This window comes from Anoplolepis gracilipes, chromosome 3 (genome assembly GCF_047496725.1).
Source record: "Anoplolepis gracilipes chromosome 3, ASM4749672v1, whole genome shotgun sequence".
Taxonomy (NCBI): Eukaryota; Metazoa; Arthropoda; class Insecta; order Hymenoptera; family Formicidae; genus Anoplolepis; species Anoplolepis gracilipes.
The window spans coordinates 7,660,258-7,681,171 of record NC_132972.1 but is presented as its reverse complement, the minus strand read 5'-3'; the positions used below and the strand labels follow the sequence as shown (position 1 = coordinate 7,681,171).

The 20,914-nt window shown below is 40.8% G+C and overlaps 1 protein-coding gene across 3 annotated transcripts in view; it reads right to left on the bottom strand.

Moving 5' to 3' along the window:
• LOC140663397 (protein bric-a-brac 1) overlaps nucleotides 1–20,914 on the bottom strand; it is a 377,385-nt gene that overhangs the window by 298,472 nt on the left and 57,999 nt on the right. For 2 of the 3 annotated variants that reach the window (XM_072887507.1, XM_072887509.1), the window contains exon 4: nucleotides 10,732–10,858. The exons of the other annotated variant lie outside the window; for it this stretch is intronic. The gene's annotated coding sequence lies outside the window, so the exon portion shown is untranslated. The remainder of the gene's footprint in view (nucleotides 1–10,731; nucleotides 10,859–20,914) is intronic. 3 annotated transcript variants of the gene reach the window in all.

Genomic DNA, 20,914 nt, shown 5'->3' with positions numbered 1-20,914 from the left:
CATAAATATCTGAAGGACGAAAGGAACGAAAATGAAAATTCGATGCACCGTTTTATGGCACGTATAAGCGTCCACTGTCCTCGCTTGCCGTAAGAGATCTTCTTACGCCGTTGTTGCATCATGTATCCGATTGCTGCTGCTGCTGCTGCAACAGCACTTTCCTGAATATTCCCACTGTCTCTCAGAGTACTAGGAATTTAATTGTCATTTCGTTCAGTTGTAAGAGTAATTCAGTTCGAATATCCGAATAAGTTCGGGGCTAGCAATGCATTTAAGCGAGGTAAGGGCGTCTAGCAAGCAGCAGCGGGAGATCCAATCGGTCATCAATACTTGAGAAGCTTAATACTTAACCAAGTCTATGTGCTGCCGCGTAAAACGTCGCGGTGAACTCCACGAGGAGAATTCTATAAGTAGAGCGCGTAACGATACCCTCGATTGTTAATGATGTAAGCGATCTATGTTTGCCACGAAATGCGTTTAATCCGTGCGAGCGCAAATCCGCGGATTATAATTAACTCGGCAGCGATAATTTGGAGTATATAATCGCCAAATGAGTCGCGGAACGTCAGTCGATATATATATATATATATATATATATATATGACTGTATGAAAATAATTAACCATCAATATTCAAGCAGCTTATATTAAAGTGCTACGAAAAATTGTGACCGATGATGATTGGACTCTGCCTTTCCTAGAGAGAAAGTCACAAATGCAATCGATTTTGTGTTCCAAAACCAAATATTTGCAAATAATATTATAAATGAGGAAAAAAATGTAAAAGCAAAGACGAAAAATAAGCAGTACATTAATATTGCTAGGAAATTACGTACAATATAAAAAAAATAATTTGTATTGAATTTTTTTAACAAAATAATACGAATAAACGAATGAATAAAGGATATATCATAACGCTGACTTCAATAAAAAAATCAGGGTGAGAAAAAGAACAAGAGATAAAGCTATATATTTATATACTATTCGCAGAGGACTGCTTAAAATCTTCAACCGTCTTACAAAGCACAAACATACCATTTGAGAAAGAAAGCATTGACCCAGCATAAAATAACATAATCCGTAGGCAACACGGCTAAAGATTTCATACTAGACGCTTCAAGTAAGAGAGTAAAATAAAATAAAAATGAGATGAACAAAGTAAAGCGAAACGAAGTGAAGAAAGAGAAGGAGAGAGAAAGAAAGAGAGAAAACGATCATTTTCCGTATCCGCGAGAAAGAAAGAAAGAGAGATGTTAAAAGGAAATGAAAAAAATAGCTTATAAATGAATACAGAAAGAGAGAGAGAGAGAGAGAGAGAGAGAGAGAGAGAGAGAGAGAGACGATTGTGAGAGAGCGGAAGCGGAAGGCCACGCCATCTTGCAAACGTACGTACATATTTGGCGGAAGACGGCAGCCAGGTGCAACGGACCTATTGACGTGTTAATTGCACCTGAATAATTAAAGGGGGCATCTTTCCAGGTAGCGCGGTGCTCTGTCCTTTTAAAATGCCCCCGATCTCGTTAACCCGTTCCCGAGAGGAAGAAGAGGACCGAAGAGGAAAACGCGAAGATACGGTAGAGACAGTCGATGTCACGAAGCGAAATCGAGACTAAAACAATTGGAACCAATTCGATTGCTTCAACTGTGGCGAAAGACTCCGAACATACCGAAAGTGTTGTTGCAGATTAGTAAGTTTATAACGAAAATAGTACGGGACAGAAATACGAAAGATTTTCAGAACCGTTATTACAGTGGATTTCAAGCAGGTGTTTCGTTGTAATTCTCGCTACAAAATTATTTTTCGTTCATATAATTAGAGATTTTGTTCAGCCAACGTGCATTGATTTTTAGTTATGATTTAAGTACTTTAAACATAAGTCATCACAGCGTTTGAAAAAAAGAAATATAAAATGGCTATCGGAAGGTATAAAAGTTGCAAAAAGAAATTAAATAAAATCTCTAAAGAAATAATTAACAAGTTCATAAGAATACGTAGATTAGTTTAAAAAGAAATTTAAAGATAAATTTTCTAAAAGATAAAGAATTATACGAGAGATTTCCAACTCGTATTTATCTACTCGATACATAATATTCTTACGTGTATTTATAATCATGAAAAATTGATAACCGAAAGTTTATAAGATAATATGTCAAGAAATAGATTGTAAAACAACGGAGAAGGACATATTAAGTCTTATTAAGGATTTATCGCGATATTCAGCTCTGAAACTCGTTCCAAATGGCTCAGCATTATTACTGAAATCCCTTCGAGCGAAGAGAGGTATCTTTCTCGTAGGGAACTCGAAAAGGAAAGCAGTTATGTATGCCGTTAACAATGTCCAACCGGGACAGCACTTCATATATACTTGTGTGTGATCGGAAACGGGGAAAATGCTCAAGCCGTGGCCTGAATAATTGACGATTTAGCCGTGTATCGGCGGAAGGGAAGGGTTCACGGTGATCGTAAGAATATCTAACCTCGACGCGAATCCGTTGTATTATTCAGCAGCTGTCATCCCCGCGTCTCGGGGGCGAAACGCGCCGCCCGCCTCCAGAAAGCTCGAAAGCTCGATCGCGAGCGCTTATTCGCGATCGTAACCAGCAACGCTTTATTCCTCGATTCAACCTTATCTTTTTTTTTTTTTTTTTTTTTCTTTGATAATCGGACACGCGCTCATACATACATACATAGATGGACGTACAACAACATAACGCGCATGCAATCGCTCACGCACAGACACACACAAACGCGATGCGTCACGTGCCGCGGCTCTCAACTATAGACCCGATGCAATCTTAATGCGATCAATTATTTACGGCGCTCGTCATCGCCCATTAAATATTCCACGCTCGACGAAAGAGTCCTCGCGCGACCCCGGAATTATTCCGGGCCAGTATTCGCGAATAGCGGCAGAGTACGAGCGCGAGTACGTTATTCGCACCGCGCCGCTACTATTTTCACGAAAATACCCCTCTCTAATAGCGTTAGGGGAAGGAGCGGGAGGAGCTCCCGTGGGAGAGGCACCTGTCGCCGCGCGAGGAAAGATTCCTTCGTCGCGATCGATCCGGAAAGATCGATAATCGCGATATAGACTATACGTCGTTCATCGTTTCGAAAAAATTGTATTTTCGAAATGCATATTTTATAAGCTCTCTTAATAGATATTCTTAATAAATAAAGACATTATCTTCTTTATGTCATATTCTTTGAAATATCTTATTTATATGTTAAGTAAAATATGTATATTTAACTTGATCAAAGTTTTAATAAATGGCAAATGCATCCATTTATAAAATTGTTTTTTGTTATTGAAATTAATAATTTCAAATATTTAAATAATACAATCGTAAGAAAATTCCATTCAGTATATATTCTTACATATTAAAAATATCTGAGACTATTTTAGAAAATTTCTCTTTTAAACTAACAATAAGAGAATCTTTAGCGCTTATTTTAAAGGAAGAAATGATAAAGATAAGTGAAAATATTCTTAAGATGGGAGTATAATTTTTTTTTCAATATCGTAAAAGGTCAATATATATGGTCAATATTTTCCAACTGATAAAATTAATAATTTTACGGCGACTACTATTTTTTAAATTTCGTCATTAGAAGAGAGACTTACTAGAGTCCTTCTCAGTTTCTGCGGCTAAAGCGAAGTTCGTCCGCCCCGGTGAAATGTGGCTTAGCGTGTTATTGCTCCCTCTCCCTTTCCCCTCTTCCGGCAGCCCTTCGATTAATCGAGCTTAAGTTCGCAAACTCTTTTATGTATAGCCATGCTGCCGGTATTTATCGTCGAGCCTGCGTAATTGAACGCGTAATTATACGTCGGTCGACTCGCGCGCGAAACTTCATTTCTGCAATCTTCTAAATGTACCCCGAATGCATCCGCGCGGACGACGATGCCCCCTCCCCCTGGCTCTATAAATATAAGTAGTTACTACTCATCGATGTTGCAAAAGCCCATTTTTGCAATCTTCTAAATGTATTTAAATGGATCTATGCGATAGCGCGACTGATCGCATCGTCCTATAAATACAGGCCGTTATACCTGTGTTCCTTTTTCTCTCGACAAACAAACGCGCGATCGATCGCGCGTGCAAGTCATGAATCATCCTTAACGAATGAGCGTCATAATGGAATATATTATCGCGGAATACGGCCATCAAAGACGTCGGAGTTTACTTTAACAAAGAGTTCATAAATGATGGAAGCATTTCTAAGAAAGGCAGGCCTGAAAGTTTGAAAATCTTTTCCATTTTCTAAAGGAAGCATTATAAAACTATATAAAATATATATAAAGCCCAAAGAGTAAACAGTGAAACATGGAATTGTATAAATATTATATCTTACATTTTCCATGCAACAGTTTTCATGACGTTTAAGTTTTCGTATAACTTTGATATATCTTCTTAATAAAACTTTTTTTTTTTCTTACACAAGATGGAGTTGTTTTATCTGTTTTTTTTTTCAACTTTTCAAATTTTCATTGAACTTTAATAATGAAATTTTACCGTTTGTTTTCAGCTAAAACAAAAATAACACATCATCATCATTATACCTTGGCTGCCCGAAGGGATACTGATCAAGTTCTCGCGCGATCGATCGTCCACGTTGCTGTTTCCCCTCGCGCCGGAGGATGTCGAAATTCCCTCCGGCTTCCCGGAGGGAACCGGAACACCGACCGGGGTTGATATAAACTGTGATTGATATTTAGTCGCGCCACACGGCACTTAAGAGGATTAAGGACCATCCAGGACGAGTATCGGCCGGGAACAGCCGTGACCCCAAGCACGTGCACGTCCGGGGACACGCAACGATCTCCCGAACGTTGGCCGGTAGATAGGTAGGTAGGTAGGTAGGTAGGTAGGTAGGTAGGTAGGTAGGTAGGTAGGTAGGTAGGTAGGTAGGTAGGTAGGTAGATAGGTAGGTAGGTAGGTAGGTAGGTAGATAGGTAGAGTAGAGTAGGTGGAGACGTTCCAGGTCGATCCAGGCAGCGCCAAGGATTCCTCCCGTCCTGTCCGACGCGACTGAAACGCGCTTGTACAACGCCCGCAACTCTGATTACAGTTAGCTCGGTCCGCTGGCCTAAACCTCCATATAACGCGCATCGCGCGGTCGTCGGGGACTAACCCGACGACGACCACTACACCACGCCACACCGGGCGCGACATCCAGCCTCGACCATGATTATCCGGTCGACTGTCTTACCGCATCCTAATCTCGAGAATGTTTCATATGCTGAAAGCGAACTACATTTTACCCTCCATTATTTTTTATGCTTTTCGTCATCTCTTCTGAATGACAAAACATTAATGAAAAAAAATAGTAAAGAGTACTAGAGAAATAAAATAAATTGATGTAATATAGAGTGTCCACATTTTTTCACCGAATAAAAATTCATTGACTAATTTATGATGCATCTCTTTTTTTAAATAGAATTCACATTAAAAACAATACCTTTCTTATTTTTCATTAACTAATTATTTCAACACATATTTCTAATTTTGCTCTTGGCATTTAAATTTTATCCAAATAACGTAATTGATTTGCAATGAAAATGTAAATATAAAAAATGTAAATATAATAATATAAAGTTAAAATATAGAGTTAAAAAAGAATATAAAAGAATAATATATACAATAAAGAAATTTAAAAAATTTTACAAGGAAAAAATATTCATGAGAGTGATTGGAAATTATTATTTGAAAACATGTTTTAAAGTAATCACATTATTCAATAAAATTTTGATTGAATAATAATTTGATCGCCAAAAGTTAGTCGATATATTCGAGAAAGAATATTTTTATTTTCTATCATTGCATTCTCAAAATGGAATAATGTTGCAGGTAGAATTTATATTTTAGTTTCATTATTATACATTCCATTATACATCGTTATATTTTGGTTTGGTTATACATTTGCAAGAAACGAACGGCTAATATCTTCCTCATTTTGCCAGGATAGCATGTCGATCTAAATAATTATAAACGTTTTAAGGTTTCTACTTTACGAAAATCACTGCACATCGGCGAATCGTTACATTTTTATCGAATTAAAAACGACGGAGAAAAAAGATACGGATTCAAAACGAGTTAGCTATTTTCGAAACGGACATCAGAGACGAGGACGAATTGAATTTTTAACGAAGAGCTATTACTTTGCCAATCTGACAGTCGTGGAAATAGACAGAACGCGTCGTCAGAAATACGAGTCATATTGATAAATTTTTACGTGTATATATATATATATATATATATATATATATATATATATATATGTGTGTGTGTGTCGCATTCATTTCTCTTTCTTTCACAACGATCAAAGTTCTTGAAAAGTTTCTTTAAGGAAAATTTCGATACTATATCTTTCCGCTATCAATCTTTTTAATTTTTAGCATTAATTAATATTTCTGCAATGAATCGTCAAATTGAAACTTTATTAAATCATTTATTATTTAGCAAAGAATAAAGCTTTCATCTCTATTCGAATCTTTTGATTCGGGAGAGAGTCTGTAGATTTTTAATCGCTCGTAATTGAAAGTGCAATAAAGATTTTCCCTTTCCTTCTCCCTCAAAGTTCCTTCGAAACATCGCCGAGAGTGCGGCCACGAGAAGGCGGCAGAACTAACGCTCCGGAACCGTATTAGAAGCGGCTCGATGCATTAGTGATAACTGTTATCTATTCCGGACGTCACCGATGGCCGAAAATAGCAGTAATCGAAGAAGACGGAGAAAGGGCGAGGAAGGCGAGAGAGGCGAGAGAACCGCGCGAGCGGAAGCCGAGCATAGTGCCCGGGGTCGGCTCGGTAATGTCGGGGCAGGGGCGGGGGAGGGGGAGAGATTCGTCGAGGTGCGAGAAAGGAAGCATCGTTTCCGCATCGCGATTCCGCCCCGTCATTGGCTCCGATTCCATGCTAACGTTAAACGCGCGCGCGAGTCCCTGGCACTCACAGAGTGGCAACAGAGAAAGAGAGAGAGAGAGAGAGAGAGAGAGAGAGAGAGAGAGAGAGAGACAGTGATATAGAGAGGCCGAAGGGAGAGAGAGTGGGTTTTAGGGATGGCCGCTGCCGTCCTATCCTCCCGCTACCGTTTCTCCCTTCCCCCTCCCCCTCCCTTCCCCCCCGTCCTCCCGTCGATAATATACGATCGTGCATGATTCTGCTTCGTGTATCACAATGGCCCTCCGGGCAAGCCCGTTCCACCTCTATCTACGTACCTGGCGCGCCGGACTACGGCCGGCGCCCGGAGTCCGCGGTGGATAATGAGTGATTAGGTAATTAGTTGTCCAATATTCGCCCCATCCGCCCATCCCGTTCCTTTCCCCCCCTCCCCCCTCCTTCCCTTTCTTCATCATCGTCTGTCGTTGTCTCCTCCTCGCTCGCTCGCTCGCTCACGTCTATCCGCGCGATCTTCCCGGCATTTCACCAACGCCGCCGCGTGATCTCCTGCTACCGCTTGACCGGATGCGTTGACCGGACAGCACGGACGTATTACGACTGCTACTACTTTACGCCGTGAGATATAACGATGAGGTGTATGGAAATTCTGCGAGCGAGAGTATATCTTGACTCTGAAGGGTAGATAAAGCCGAAAATATGAATTTTGCGATTGTTTGTCAAGTATTTTTGCTATTGCATGATATTTTGACCAAGAAAATGAATGTTGACGTTAAGAATCACACCGACTTTCAAGAAGCATGAAAAAAAAAAGCATTAAAAGTATTTCTTTCGAACATATGTTTTGTTGAAACTGAAAAAAATCTGTTACATGTGTATATAATTAAATTTAATTTTCTTTACGTCATTTTTAATTTACACGTTGAAGGCAGCTTTTCGAAATTTTTATCTAGACGTATCGAGGCCTTTAATTTCTTCTTACTAAAAATATTTTCCATAAAAAAAAAGAAAAAAAAAAAAATATAGAGGGACTGAAATATTTAAAAAATTACACTCTTCCTCAAGCCTCATTTCAATTGCGCGAGGAGTCCGAGTTTCAGGACGAGTATCGATTCACAAGAGAGAAAGAGGAGAAGGGTGAAAAGAAGGGCACATCCAGCCGTATCTGTGTCCAAAAACAACCGGGTTCTCCGGCCCCGGCGCCGAGGAACCGCCATATGTGCGGCGAGACCACCCCTTATAAATATAACAATTAAAAAGAGGGCCGGGGTACCCCGGAACGGTCCTGTTCCGTGGGTGGAAGCCCGCGGGCACTCTTCGTAGGACGCAAAACAGAAGGGCGCAGTTCGATTGTCGCTGCGGGCCTCTTTACTTCAGCAAAACGCCGAGAAATATAACGGAAAAATAATGAATCGCATTTTTGATCGCTCTTAAAATTACTTCAGTAGAAGGTCGCTTTTTACGAATCAACACGCAAAGACTCGCAGAATCGGGCGTTCTAACGGTAGAAAGATAATAAATCAGAATTTATTACTGAAAATTGAACATGCGAATTATACATGGAGCAATTTCCATAGATATCGCTTTAGTTAACTGAGGTTTAGCTAATTCCACCCGTCCCGTTCTAATTCCGTTCATGGATAATCAGTTGAACTCTAATTAAATTTAACTAATATTTATACCTCAATAATTTTAACATCATTTACACTTTGATCTTATTTAACCTATCGTCATATTATGATAATTATCGCGCATCGAGAACGTAACCGGATTACATTTTACTCCACAAAACCGTCAATAATGTTTCTCGTAACAGCCGTAACGGCCGTATTGGTTTTGACGAACAAGTGAAAAGGATATTGGACCGAGGAAAAAGGAGAGAGAAATAGAGACGGAGAGCGATCGTGCGGTGAGTGGCGCGTGGGTGACGAGGGAGTTAATTCACGAAAGCGCCGAGGCGAATTCAATTCGCGCGAGTTAGCGCGTGACGAAATCGCCGCTCGTCGCCTCGTTGCCGGCGCGACCTAGGTCATAACTATTTAAATACCCGTGGCTGGATAAATTGTTGTATTAGTCACGCCAAGCTTATATTAATACACCGACCCTCCCTCCTCCCCCCCCCCTCCCCCGCGTCCCGACTCGTCGTTCGCAAACCCGTTATTTCCTGTTCCGACAAACTTCTACTTATGCTCGCGAAATAGTGGAAGGCAATAATACATGGAGATATTTGCTTCCGTATAGTTGATTATAAATGCCTGAAACATTGGAAGTCTAAATTATGGACGGCAATATTCCTGTCCTAAAATTGTCTAGATATTGTTCAATTATACAAGACGAAGCCGCAGCAATAGATAATGCAATTGACAAATGTCACGTATTTCAACCATGACATATTAACAAGATTAACTACATGATTCATCTAAAATCCTCTATATTTAAAATCATCTGAGAAAGAAATTACAAGATTAGATCTCGTTCATGGTATATAGAAGGAGGATATTTTTTTCTATTAAACTTGAGCAAATTGTCTCATGTTCACATCACATTCTTGATTTAAATTGCGAGAAATATTGTCGCAACAAATTTAAATGGCAAGACGTCGCTCTACCTCGATGCAGTACGCAGTACGCAATCGTATGCAGTTGAGACAGAGGTAAATTTTCTCTCGCGGATCGACTTGATGTATTCTCGAAAGCAGCGAAAAGAGGAAAAGAGAGGGAAGGAGATGGAGAACGAGCGATAGAATGACTATTTGGGCGATTACGCTCGCGAGAGAGCGACGTGCGCGCGCGTTTGATCGCATCGTCGTCGCGACAAATCGACATTGTGTCACTGCGCCTCTCTCGTTGCAGCAATAACGCATATAATATACGCGCGCGAGCGCGGCATAAACGGCGCGCGCACGAGCGCGGCATTACAGACCGCTGATGTAATACTTTTATGATCGGCCGCCGCAATTTCTCGGTGACAACACTCGCTATTTCTGTCGGCGAGTTTGTGCACATGACTGCCACGACGAGCAATATACCGGCGCAAATACGCACAACGCTCACGCCGATATTTATATAGGGTGTTCGTCATTCCTTTCGGGCTGTGTGGATAGAACGGAGAAGTTAGATTCTGGTTAATCGAGCCTCGCGCGCGACGATAAATATATAATGAGGACGTATCTTGGAGATAAGAGGGAATGATAACGATGAACGATGACTTGCTTGAAATATTTCGTTCATAAAAATATGATGGCTCTCACAAATTTATATTTGACTTCAAACAAAAGAGCAAAGTTATGTTACAATTTCCCTGACAATGGAAATATAATTGGTATATGAATTCATTACGCTAATATGCTTATAAAATCCATGTTGATAATAATTAATATTTTTATATTTCTATCTAATTTTGAGCAAATCTCACTTTGACAAGAATATAATTTGAAGAATGAAATCAGCAAGAGGAAAAAGATATTTAATAAACTAAAATTTATAAAAACTTTTCAAGTTCAATATATATAAAATTTTCCATTAACTTTTCGTGAAAAAGTTAAACTCGCGGAATACCATCGCCTAACAGGAAAGAGTATATCCAGACACCCCGTATAATATATCGAGCGCGCTCCTTTTTTTTTCGCTCCCTCCGCCCGCATTGTTCGTCCGTGTAACGCGAGTCGTTTCTCGCTTTCAAAACGGAGCTTCCTTAAGCGGAGGAGAAAATCGAAGCCGACGATGAGGGGGTACGCCGCGGTCGCTCGTTACGTAGGTGGAATCAAGGCGAAACTTTCCGCATGAAATTGCAACGTGCGCCCGGCCGTGTAATGCCCGAGTGGTACAACTCACCTGTACGTTACATGTCTTCGTACGCTGTCGATACCGCTCGCAGTAGAGGCTGCGCTTTTTCCATGCGGGGTGCATTGCTCTCGTCGAAGTCCGTCTGCGCGTTGACGCCTCCCCGCGATCCTCCGGCCTGTCACGAAACAGAGAAAAAAGGACGCGATTGAGAAAAGTGAGCGACGGCAGACTGGCTCTGTCAGAGATTAACTCAAAAGTCGAATGGATTAATTAATAATCTCGAAAATTTTAATAATTGTGTTTTTTTAAATTATAATATAAATTGCTAATTACATGTAATATTGTTGCATTTGAAATTTATGTTAACGTCTAAGAAAATTTATTATTCATTATAGAGACTGGTAGTTTAGAATTTTTTCTAAAGTATAATAATAATTTTTATATTATTAAAATTATTACTTTTTCTATAAATAATAATAGATAATATATTTTATATTATAATAAGAAATGCCAACTCTGAGGACATTTTTTAGTTGCCTTATTTTTTTGCTATATTAATGAAAAAAGATGATGATATTGTAAAAATTAAATATTCGCAAATAAATTTATTTATAAAATTTGATTTGTTTTCTTGCAAAGTTTTCAACTAGACGTATATATAAACGTGAGATACTAAATACAGTTAAAATATTGAAGATAAAAGTAGCCTTCTATCTACGAATATAAGCAACCCTTCACGCTCCTTCAGACACGTTAATCCGCAGAAATACAATTGTAATGGTGATGATTGCACGAACGGCAAAGTAAGAGAATGATTTATTGGCCGGCTGACTTTTTCTACTTATATAAGGGGTGATCTTACTTAATGCGACTTAATGTGTCTTTTGCTCCCACGCTTAAAAAGATATTTGCGATGGTTCTATCTCATTAATGTAAGTCTTTTACATCATAATATTTATATTCAATTTTATGCATTTCTGACTTTTTAAAATCTATGCACACGTGTAAGAGAATGCAAGGTAAGAATTTGGAGAAAGATGAGTCGCGCAACCGCCTCGTCGACAGACCGTTTCGCGAACAATGTGTTTGACATGTCTGGCCGAAAAGGAAGAAAGAAAGGAGAGAAGGAAAAAGGGGTACAAGCGAGTGGCGAGCAACGGTTACAGCAGAATAAACCCCTCAATAATGAGTTCCGCGAGTAAATTCCCTCAGTGCGGAGAGAGGCTCGAGATAATAAAACGGAGGGCGCGGGACGCCGGCGGTAGTCGAAGGGAGACAAAGGGGGCCGAGTGGGCAGTGAGTGGGTGGCGGGAGAACGGTACGAGGGAAAGGGAAGAAGGGGGGCGGGGGCGGAGGGAGGTTTCCGCACTGGCAAGAGTAATAGTAAGAGGCAATAAAATATAATGAAATAACATCCAATCCAGGAGAGATATTGTGAAAATATTATTACTAACTTATTACTCGTTGGGCACGGCGTACCACGCTCTCGACCTTTTTCTCCATTTTTCCCTACCTTGCTCCCTCCCCGCTCCCTCCCTCCCCCTCCCCCCCTCTCTCTCTCTCTTTTCTCTAGTCTTCATTCTTTGCCTCCTCCCGTTCTCGACAAATGTATACAGGGTGCGCACCCTGAAAAGGTGGGACTCGATAATATTACTTGCGAAGAATTTTTCCTTGGCAAAAATTTCTCAGCGAAGTTTCTCGATTTCTAATAATGTTGAGTATCTCGAAAATTAATGATACATTAAATCTTTCTTGCAGATAAAAATTCACTATAAAATATGCCTTTTCATCTATTCATCTTCCTTACACACACAAGTTTAATTCGATAAACAAATTACAAGTTTCGATTCAAATAACTTAATGTACAAATTATGTACATATATATATATATATATTTATATTATTATGTATTAATATACGTTAAGTTTATCAATATATTTAAATGTTAAACAGTAAAGTGAAACAATATTAATCTAAAACTATAGAAATGGTAATAGGAAGAAACTATAATAATAGAAAATAGCATATTTCGTATACACGTAGAACAGCTATTCATGGTTCCCTTGTAAAAATGTCATGGAGCTAACAAGGGTATCTCTTGACAGTCTTTTCTGTTTTGTCTCAAAACCAGTTTTGCGTCAGTCGCGCAGTTTTACAAATGTGATCGATTCATTTTTAATAAAAAAATTTTTTTCTCTTTTTAAGCGCACCCTGTATAATCCCGTCTTTCTGTCCCTCCGTCCGTTTCGTGGTCGCCGAAGAGGCGATAAAATTTCTCTCTCGTTTCTCTTATCGAGCACCAATAAAAATCGTTTACCTTCAGCAGATGGACTTTCGTCCACTTCGAGGGACCTCGCGGAAGTTTATCCTTGTGAAAAATGCGAATGCTGCGTCGCCGAGTCGTAGACGACGACGACTATGACGACGACGACGACGCAGATTTCCGCGGCTCGTTATTTTAAATTAGCGAACACGTTCCGCACTTTAAATTATACCAGGGCTGGATCTAGAAAATTCTCGCCGAAAAAAGTCAGCCGCCGATGTAAAAATTAAATAAAAATTAAATATCCAAGAAAAGCACAAATTCTATTATAATTATATTATTATAAATTTAGTACCGTTATAATTATATTATAATAAATTCAGTACGCCAATCATTTATTTTCATATAAAAAAAAGGAGAAATTTATCTTCTATATTCGAGAAATGAAAAAAAAATATATATATATATAAAAATGTCTCAGTCTCTCATTAGCAAATTAATTGACAGTAAAATCACGGCCTCGTCTTCAGATTCAACGGCGCGACACGGTTGCAACGCAAAGTACAATCTACACCCGCGCTGCAACGCGTTGCACCTACTAGCCTAATCGGCCGGCATCGCCGGGTTGAAATTATTCCCTTTTAGCGTTGTTAGTCGGTACGCTCGCGATTCGCGATCGATCCTCCCCGGTCCGTCCGGCTCTCTCGCATTTGAAATGCAAAGTGCGCGGCCGAGCATTATCTTCCAGGAAAGACCGACAGACGAACGGGGGGAGAGGGAAGGAAAAAGGAAAGAAACGCAGGAAAAAAGAAGCAGAAAGAAAAGATTATCGCGGAGAGCGAGATATCTGTGGAGGGAGATCGCGTTCGCGGTGACGAAAGATGGTTATATAAAACAAGGAGCGAGAAGGAGGAAAGGAAGATGTCGGAGGAGGGAGGCGAGGAAAGTGACGGCGTGCAACAATCTTATCTGACCGTGTAAATCTCCGGGCGTCGTAACGAAGCGGCAAATCGAAACTAAACGGTAGCCCATGAATGGGAAATTAGAAAATAACGTTACGCCGGCGCGAGGCCGCGCGCGCTTCCGGCCAGGACACCCTACATATATATATATATATATATATATATATATATATATATATATATGTGTGTGTGTGTGTGTGTGTGTGTGTGTGTGTGTGTGTGTGTGTGTGTGTGTGTGTGACATACAACGGAAGGCGAGCGAAGCGTCGCGCGCGTTACGTGTTATGTGTTTACGCCGTGTATGAGTGCGTGAATGCGTGCGTGCGTGCGTGCGTGCGTGCGTGCGTGCGTGCGTGCGTGCGTGCGTGCGTGCGTGCGTGCGTGCGTGCGTGCGTGCGTGCGTGCGTGCGTGCGTGCGTGCGTGCGCGCGTGCATACATGCGTGCGAGTCGTCTCACGCATCCGAGAGCTGCCGTAATGCGCATTATTATCTCGTAAGCGAAATCTGGTTACGAAGTCCTTTTATTAAGGATTTAATTGATCGACGACGCTTAAAACGCGCTCGCCGTCCGCGTGTTTCGTGCTGCCTTCCATTCTTCCTCTCCCGTGCATCTTCCTTCTTTCTCATTCTCTAAATAAACTTCTCTCTCTCTCTCTCTTTTATGTCCTCTCTCCTTCTTCCTATAATAAAATTCAACACTTTATTTTTTTATACGCGATCGTTACTTGCGTTCATTTGTTTTCCGCATCTTAATTGCATCGTCGCCAAATTGGATTCGGTGTCTTTCTAGATTTGCATTTCTCTGTTATTTTCGAATTTTCTGGTCCGTCATTTTACACCACTTACGTGTGTATATCCCGAGTATATTGTTCTCGTGGGTTCCCATCCGGAACATAATAAACCATCGTCCGCTCTATCTGTCTATCTATCTATCTACCTATCCGTCTCTCTTCCGCTCTACCGAGCTTTTTTACCTGTGTGTTTTAAAGAGTTTAGCAATATAATCGGAATATTTTTACATGCTTCCTTCCCTCTCGCATATTACAGAGAACTGCGAGTGTTTCGGACAAATTTTATTTCCGACACTCTAGATCTATTTTACTAAAATGGCAGATCTAGTGATGCAAATGACGGATTGTGTATGCCGAGAAATAAAGTGGTAAGCATTTTTTGAAAAGCAACGACGTTGACACAAAGATATTTTCAAATCGTTAGTTTGTGAAATTTAAATTTGGCATCAATTTTATTTTCCACGACAGGCGCGCACACACGTAGACTTTTCGGGATATTATTATATTTTAATTCTTTTTTTATTTCTTTCGCGTTCTCTCATTCTTTCCTTACCTTTGTTTATTTATTTTAATTTTCCATCTGCACGCAAATACACGTTTGCTATTTATTGTTGTCGAGTCTCTCTAATTTAGCGGATACCGAGTTACATTGAAATCTGCATGAATTTGCTGAAAATACCATGCGAAATTTCGCCGCGAGTTGCGTTCCTGCGCGCTGGATAGCTATTACTTACGCCCGTCTATATTCCGAGTAATTTGCGAGAGTAGAACGATTTGTCGAGACAACGTCGCTTATATAAATAATATGTCGTTATGCGAAACACACAGCGCGGAGGGGCTCCCTCGTCCGTGTCGCCGCGCGTTTACGTGTGTCTTTGCTGCACGCGTTACATAAACGCATCTTGCGCACGGCAGTGCGTACGTTGCGTGCGTCAGTATATATACCTGCGTGCCTGCGTGTACGTGCATCCGCGCTCGGAATGCATATACGCGGCAGGAATAAGCGGTGCAGGACGAATGCAATCGTAAGTAATGCAAGTAGCGTAAGAATAATGTGTTTATCTGTCAGATTAAAGATCGCTTTTCATATGCGACTAAGAACATTTTTATAGTTTCGTTGCGAAAAATAACTGCAAATGTAAATTTGTGTGAATTTTTCTTACAGAAACATTGTCCGATCTTTCAGACAGAATTTTAAAAGTGTTCTTTCGGAACTTTCGGAAAGAAAACTCTGATGATTAAGCCTAATCTGAAATCATTTTTAGACATCCAGGTCTAAAAAAAAATTCAAACAAAAATATATCCGAATTCTTAGGAAACTTCTTACAATAAATTCCTAAATGTAAAATACGAATACCAACACTGTAAAAATCAACTGCAGGCCAAGTGTCTGAAATTTTTTTACAAACACACTGAATTTTCAGACAGAATTTTTAGAAGAGTGTTTTAAATTTTCAGACATTCTTCTAAACTTTCAGAAAAATCTCTGATGATTAAGACAAATTGTCTGAAATTATTAACAGAACTTCAGTTGTAAAAATTCAGACAAAATATACGTCTAAATTGTTAGATAATTTTTTATAGTGAATATTTCATTATATCGCGTGAATGCAAAACTCGAGATTTTCATCAAAGTTGACCGAGCATTAGCCATACACGATATCATTGCAACCGATATATATATATATTTTTTTTTTTGCAAATATTAAACGATGACAGGCACGATCTATTCAATAATGCACACGCACGTACGCATGATATATAAATATCCATATACACAGAGCAGACAGCCAGGCAGGGCATCGCACGCGGCGTATGAATAAAATACGGCTCCGGGCCGAAGATTTCGCCGAGTCGACTCGGTATAACTCGTCTCTGTCGCATTTGCATCCGCATTACGCGAGCGTATACCGCCGGGTTGCGTAATATTATAATCAGCCGCGGGAAAATAAATAACTATGGCGTCTACCTGGCCACCTCTCTACGCCGTCCCTTTTTTTTATCTCTCTCTCTCTCTCTCTCTCTCTCTGTCTGTCTTTCTTGTTGTTCTCCGTTTGTTTTTTTTCTCTCTTTTTCTCTATCTCACCGACCCTCTCTCGCCATCAGATAACTATCTTTCCGTTTCCTGCTGGCGGGCCGCAGTAAATACACATAAGTCGTAGCAACCTACTTGCTATAGTTGAAGAAAGAACGAGGGAATGAGTTGCGGTCACAGGAGGAGGAGGAGGAGGAGGGGGAGGGAGAGGAGGACAAAGACGGCGATAACACGTAACTACAACGATTTCCACTTGAATTAAGAGCGCCTCGTAAAACGGAATTTATTATTCGCGCTCGGGGGAAAATTTTTGCGGAGCGACCGCTCAGGAAAAAGCTCTTCCCTCGAAAAGTGGAGAAAAAAAATGAAAAGGAAACGAAAAATGAAAGGGAGGGAGAGAGAAAGAAAGAAAGAAAGAAAGAAAGAAAGAGAGAGAGAGAGAGAGAGAGAGAGAGAGAGAGAGAGAGAGAGAGAGAGAGAGAGAGAGAGAGAGAGACAGACAGACAGACAGACGGAGAAACAGAACGCAGAAAGATCGCGAGCTGTGGCGTTCGCCTGATTAAATATCGCAAGGAACTTGGAACAAAGATTGCAACGCGCATGGCCGGGAAATAATGCCCCCCCCCTCCCCTCCTTCTCGTTGTTAAATCCCGGGAATGTATAGTGTGAAACTACTGCCAATTCGTGTGAATTCTAGAATTTCGTTCGTACGAAAAAAAGTGTCCGAGAGTTTTTAATTGTAACGAGAGGTAGATGTGTGTGCGTGTGTGTGTACACTCAGATTTTTTTAAGCATAACTTTATTTCAGCACTGGTTATAACTTTTGCCATGTACACACAATGAAACGTATTTACTTTACATTCGGAAGAGGCATGTATGTTTTTAAATGCACTCGACTGCGGCACTTGACTAGGGTTAACGTACGCGAGAGACATCTTCTCAGGAGCATCGAATGACAGGCCTGAGCGATAAAGGAAGTGTCACTCATACCGTAGCGATACACGACGCATAAAAATCACGTTAGCAAACGAGAATGTATGCCAATTAGCTAATTAGCTTGGATAACGCATTACTAACAATTGCAAATGAGATGATTCGAAGGTTATCCAATTATCATCCAAATGAAATTCTATTTAAAGAGAATTTTTTATCTTTCGTCCATATAAATAAAAGTGCAATTATTGATGATCACATCACAAATTACTTGCAATGTACATAATCGAGAGAGTGAAATTATATGATATATATTCCCTATCTTCAATACTTTTTTTATAAACTTGAAAATACATCCGCAAGACAGGCTTGACTATTTTCAGTTTAAAGCTTACATTTTTCGAAATGCGTAATCCGCCCTTCATTCGGGCTTTTTGCTCGAGATGTTCATATTGCCTTCTGATGTTGGATCCCTATCGAATCGTCGCACGTCCGGGTGCGGGGTTTTAAAAAATTTCACCGCGGCTCGTCCGGCTTTTTCCTACTAAATGATGATAATCATTAAACCGATGAAGCCGTCCATACACGCTCCTTCGTTTCGCGACTCGTCCTACCTCGTAGACTTTTCATTAGCGAGGATTCGACTCGGGAATATCACCGGGGCAAAGCTCTCGCATCCGGGCACCTGTCCCTATCTCTCTCTCTCTCTCTCTCTCTCTCTCTCTCTCTCTCTCTCTCTCTCTCTCTCTCTCTCTCTCTCTTTTCCTCCCTTTCTCATTCTCGCTATCCCTATCCACTGCGTCCCTTCACCCTCTCTCTCTCTCTCTCTCTCTCTCTCTCTCTCTCTCTTTCTGGCCCTCTCCCTCGTCGCCATATCTATTCCGTGCACTTGCACGCGCTCGCATGCATACGCTCGGCCGCCACGTACGAACGCACAAACGACAAAACACGTATTACGTGTAACTGGAGTCCGCGCTAGAGATCAATACACATAATAGAGGGTATCTATAGCGAGCGCAACCCGTGCTCATTTACTTAATTGTGTTCTATACGGCATAACCGAGGCGTGGTGGTGCGGCTCGTGTAGGTACGCCGCCGCCTCCCTACGCCATCAACCCCCTTTACCCCTCCTCCTTCCTCCCTGCTGCTAACCCCTCGCATTGCCCCCCTTGCTGCCGTTCGCCCCCGTCGAGCGAGGAGGAGCGGGGGGGGGGGAGGCGGGGGCCGAGTGTGCGTAATATTCAGACGTATAACGCGCCGGGGCCGCGTAGGTACATTGGCATCAATTTATGGGGGTTGGGAGAGCCGCCCCCGCCGTGGCTATATACGCACCGATAGGGTTGAATATCTCGCGCTTTTGTGCCTCGTCCACATCTCCGCGCGCTTCCGCCCCTCTGTCTTTTCCATCCACCCTTCTCGCACGCCACCCGAGCCGACGCTACCGCATTGCTCCTTTATCGCGATTGCCATCAAGTTTCGGGAACAAGAACTATTATTTTCCGAGATAAATGATAAGAAATTTTTGAATAAGCTCATTAAAGGTACACAATGCATAACTAGGGAAAAGAGTTGAACGATCATCAAGTTGATAAATATAATTTTTTATTCTAGTGTTAATCAAGAGGCCCTTTATAATATTTTCTTTTTTTCAAAATACAATACATAAAGAACTCATCGTATGAATTGGGAGTTAATTTGATGACGTCGGGGTCTAAAAAAAATGGCAAGGATTATTATTCCGATGCATTGCAGTTCTTTTAATGTTTGATTTGAAATACCTTGGCGAATAGATTAAATAGTTGCGTAGCTGCAAGTTGCCGGATAAATCGACCGAGGCAGATAGCAAAACGCGCGGACTCGAGCCGCAGAAATAACGGCCGCGACCGCGACGCAACTTCGACGGCGGTGGGCGGGCGGAAAAGAGGGGGGGAGGGGGGATCGAGGAAAAGCGCGCGCGATATCGCAAGAATTCGCGGCGCGAAAAGGGTTGAAAGCGATCCGCTTTCGGCGGCGGGCCGGCGGTCGACAATTCTGCGACAAACAACAAAATGTCGACCGCAATTATGCTGTAATTAACTTGGAAACGTACACGCGCGTGTACACACACGTCGGGGATACGCACACACGTGCACATCAACGGCGCCGGCCGGCTTCACAGGTGGTTGGAGATTTTTGTATTTAGCGGTTGGCACCGTCCGGCGTTTACACGTTTACACGCACCGCCTGGCTGCGTTATATGCATGTTTGCGGTGACGGAAGAGAATTTAAACCAACCATCCCCCTCCCGTCCCCCTCCCCCTCCTCCCCTCCCCATTTTACAACACCCGATGCTTCGCGTTCCCTCGTCGGCTTCAAATTCTGACAAACTGAAACCGAAAATTAGTCATCCAAGCGCGTATCTTATTCCTCTTCATTGTCCGATAGATGTTAACGATTACGTGTAGCGAATGGGAGGTGGATCATTTTAAACCTTTCACCAATGTCAAGGTATACCGAGAGTTAGGTGTTTATTTCAATTTCGATAGATTTGCAGTCGATCTTTTAAAACTATAAATAAGCTCGTTATAATAATCTGACTATACATTTTATATTATTTAGCTGTCAGCTAATTCTATTTTTTTTTTTTTTGTATTTTATTCATTAAACATTGAATAATTCTTTTCTTATTCTTGAATGCTATGGGGAAGATTAGAATCATGTACATTTGACTTTAATCAATTTATTACAACTACATATAATTAAACATCACGTAATTAGAATTATTTAATTACAAGTATTACAATTAGTTGGACGTGACATCGAACATTGAATAATGAAATATTCTTCTTTATTTTTACTTTCATCCTTCCTTATTTCTTATACTGATGGGATGATGAGACTGACATGTTCTCTCTTGGAAAGTAAACAAAGTGCAGTGGTTTACATGTTAAACCGCAGAAAATGGAACGGAGAGAATTTCTCCGACAAATAGCATGAATTTGCTGAGCCATTGGCGTGTATTCCGCGGCAAATAAAGATGACGGAGAAATTCGTAATAAGAGGCTCATTTGGAAAGTATGATTTCACGGTCGTACGTCATTGCTTCATGTACTTTCTGTGCTGTCAGTGCGTTAAGTATCTAAATATAAGCATCTGGACGTTACGTTGTGACATCCACTACTTTATTATAATAGGCGAAGAAGCACAGAAGAATGTAAAAGAGTTGCAAAAATTATACAAAAATAAAGAACGAAAGAAAAAAATAAAA